This window comes from Odontomachus brunneus, unplaced genomic scaffold, assembly GCF_010583005.1.
Source record: "Odontomachus brunneus isolate Ranch 3 - 2012 unplaced genomic scaffold, Obru_v1 Obru_scaffold_086, whole genome shotgun sequence".
In the NCBI taxonomy this organism is placed as follows: domain Eukaryota; kingdom Metazoa; phylum Arthropoda; class Insecta; order Hymenoptera; family Formicidae; genus Odontomachus; species Odontomachus brunneus.
This window is the reverse complement of record NW_022639536.1, coordinates 68,924-72,400: the sequence shown is the minus strand read 5'-3', so window position 1 is coordinate 72,400 and position 3,477 is coordinate 68,924. Positions and strand designations below refer to the sequence as shown.

At 31.0% G+C, this 3,477-nt stretch overlaps 1 pseudogene; it reads right to left on the bottom strand.

The window, feature by feature from the left end:
* Positions 1 to 791: 791 nt before the first annotated feature.
* LOC116847965 lies at positions 792 to 3,397 on the bottom strand (annotated as a pseudogene).
* Positions 3,398 to 3,477: the final 80 nt, after the last annotated feature.

Here is a 3,477-nt window from a genome sequence, read left to right as displayed (position 1 = left end):
ATGCTTCCATTCTTCTAGACACAGATTATTAGTGTTAAGGTTGTGTTATTAGTTAAGATTGTGAAGTCATTAAGGTGCTCCTTAATTTTTATTAATAAGTATATCTTAAAGAGCTTCTTCATTTTTATTATTAGATATATTTCCAGTGTTACTTTTTCCATTACTGTCAAAAAGATAGGAAAATTTTGTATGAGAAGTAGGCATTTCATTAATATATAGTTTTAATTTTATTTAGAATAAAATAATACTGTTTGTATACATTTAAAAGTTGATCGTTTATTTTTTTATCTTTCTGTTCTTACATAATATAATTGTAAGAAGTTTCTATGTAATAATTAAGTACAAATAAAAAATGAGAGAAAACTAAAACGTGTTTTATTATTCTTACATTATTCCTATCCTTATTCTTAACTTGATAATGTATTCTTATTATCCTTTCAAATTTTACATTACATCTATTATTATATTTATATTTTTATATATCCTACAATACATTTATAAAATTTACATTACAATATAGTACATTTTAAATGAGTTTTAAGCTGGTTTGCACCAATATAGTTTAATTGTAATTTCGATTTATTTTAGTTTCTATCTTTTCTACTACTAAGAATTAGAATAAAATAATTATATCACATTATAAATATTACATAATTCATAATAAACCAAGTAATAAATATCACATTTTTTCATTTCGTGTATTTCAGAAAATCATATTTTTTTTGTTAAAATATAATAAACTTTATAAAAAGTTTTGTAATGGAAAATAGTGATTTTCTAAAATACACCAGTTAAAAATATGATATAAATTATTTTATTTTAATTATCATAAGAACATCAGTTATACAAAATCTTGCTTATATATTTGTTTATAAACGTGCGCGTGCACACACATTCATACACACATTCATATACAAAATATATAAACACATTTAATTTATAAATATGAAAATAATAAATTAATTTACGTCAGTGCAAATAGATTTTACACTATTCAATATTGTAATAATTTTTTTGTAATATTAATGAATATGATACGGAGAATAATTACATTATGTATTAAGTAGAGAATAATTACAGTATGCATCAATATTAAGCTTCAACGACAAGTGTACACAAGTATTCACGTTTTATTTCTTCCATATCTTCATTAGATATATTTTCAGCATAAGCCTCTTCAATCTCCATCTCCATACCTTCTTGTATAAAATCTTCTACATCATCCTCAATGCCATTCAGACATATATTATGTAATACTGTACAAGCAATTATAACGTGGGAGATCATTTCATCTATGTTCATATCAAGAAACTTCAGTCTACGGAATCTACCTTTCAGTAGTGCAAATACACGTTCAATCACTGATCGTTTTGAAGAAAGAACAGTGTTAAATTTTTTCTGGACCTGACAAAAAGATATTAAAGAATTTATAAATTTGAATCAATGCTACAAGAAAAACAAATTACATTATAATATATTACATTATAAGAGCGAATAACAAAATATCTTACAGCTGTAAGTTGACCACGATCAATATATGGGGGAATACACCATGTAAATACAGGATACACTTTGTCACCAATGATAAATTCATCATTTGGAAAGAAAGATGATTTATTTCTTTGAATTATTTTCCATAAGTCCGAATTTCGAAAAACTCTTAAATCTCCAACTGAACCTGCAAATCCTGCAAAACAGTTAGTGAATTTCATACAAGCATCACAGACTGTCTGTAAAATTATGACATATGCTTTCTTATAAGTCCTATAGTATTGGGAGTCAACCTGGAATTAAAGAAAGAAATGTATGTATGCGTGATACTATTTTTTCTCTCCTTCTACTCCCAAATACTTACTATAATATCATATTTTTTTACATGTTTATTTTACAACGGATATAACATAATTACATACCTTAGGAGCTTTTATATGAACATGTATACCATCAATGACACCAATAATGCCTTTCAATACTGAATTTTGATTGAAATCTGCTTTTACTTTCTCCAATTTTTGGTCTCTTGGCCATAAAATAATTTGGTCCGATATATTATTTAAACATTCAACGACTTTCATAAAACTTTTATTTAATGAACTTTTTGCAAGGTCAAACCTTTCGCCAACAGAACTGAAATGAAAAATTCATATTAACTAAATTATCATACATATTTACTTATACAGCAAATATTTATCAGAAACTTACCGATATGAATCAGGTGTTGCCAATAACCACAACGTCCCTAATAATTGTTTTCTTACTGGAATTACAGCTTTTTCTTTAGACAAAGAGAGGACAGGACCAAGTTTTGCTTCTAAATTTTCATATGTTGCTGGGGTCATGCGAAAATGGCTTCTAAACTGTTATGTGTTAAATTTTGGTACAGTTTGTTCAACATAATTTTTCACTCTTGGAGGCTTCTCTTGACATCCACGTAATAGAATTCTTCTTCTGATATCTCCTTCATCTAAATCTGAATCGCTGCTTTCACTGTCTGTATCAAAAAACATATTACAACAGAGAAAATCATTGCTGATAGTCATTGCAGTCAGTGCAACAGCTCGCTGATATTCATCCATATTTGTAGATGCATTCATCAGAGTTGTGCTGTAAATTACAAGATTATATCTACATGGATTATTTACATATTGTTTACATTATGTTTACATGAATCTTTTGCATATATAAACAATACAAACAATATAAATTATTATAAATTGCATAATATAGAAAAACAATTAAATTATAAGATTGTTAATATTTCTTACTTTATTGATAAAATAAAAATACATAATATTAGAAATAAGAAATAGAATATAATTTTCATTGATTGTTTAAATGAATGACACGTTAAACATAATATACACGTAATGTTGATTATTTATATTTTACGCGTAAATGTTCTACTCTGTTTTAAATATTGAAATGTTGTATTGATAATATTAATATTTGTAGTGTACTAACCTTACATCAGTTCAGCAGCTGAAAAGAACAGACCAAATAATCCACCATGATCTTTTAGGAAAACTAAAAGATCATGGTTTGACGTCATCATCACCCGTTCCACCCGGCTCAAAAACCTGTGTGGTTTTTCCACCCTCCCGGGTGGAATGGAGTGACAATATGAACGCTCCACCCGATATCCGGTGGGAGACCTTAAAGGGAATCTGAACGCTCTTTGAGTGTCAGGGTGCACCCGGGTGGGGAATCTGAACGCAACCTTGGGTGGTGGAGCGCCGAGTCAGGGCCATGCTTGGGGGAGATGAGGGCTGGTCCGCCGTCATCTCTTTCTGCGACACGGCGGGGCGAAGCCGCCCCCCGGGACGGGGTGAGGCGCCGCAGAAGAAAAGCGGCGCCTCACCTACCCGCGTATCAGCGCGGGATCGAAGGGCGGCGCACCCGTGGGCGGGGAGGGGACGACACCGCCGGCGTTCCTTCCCCCGGAGTACCTGCGGGTGCGCCGCCGCTCCCCCCCCCCCC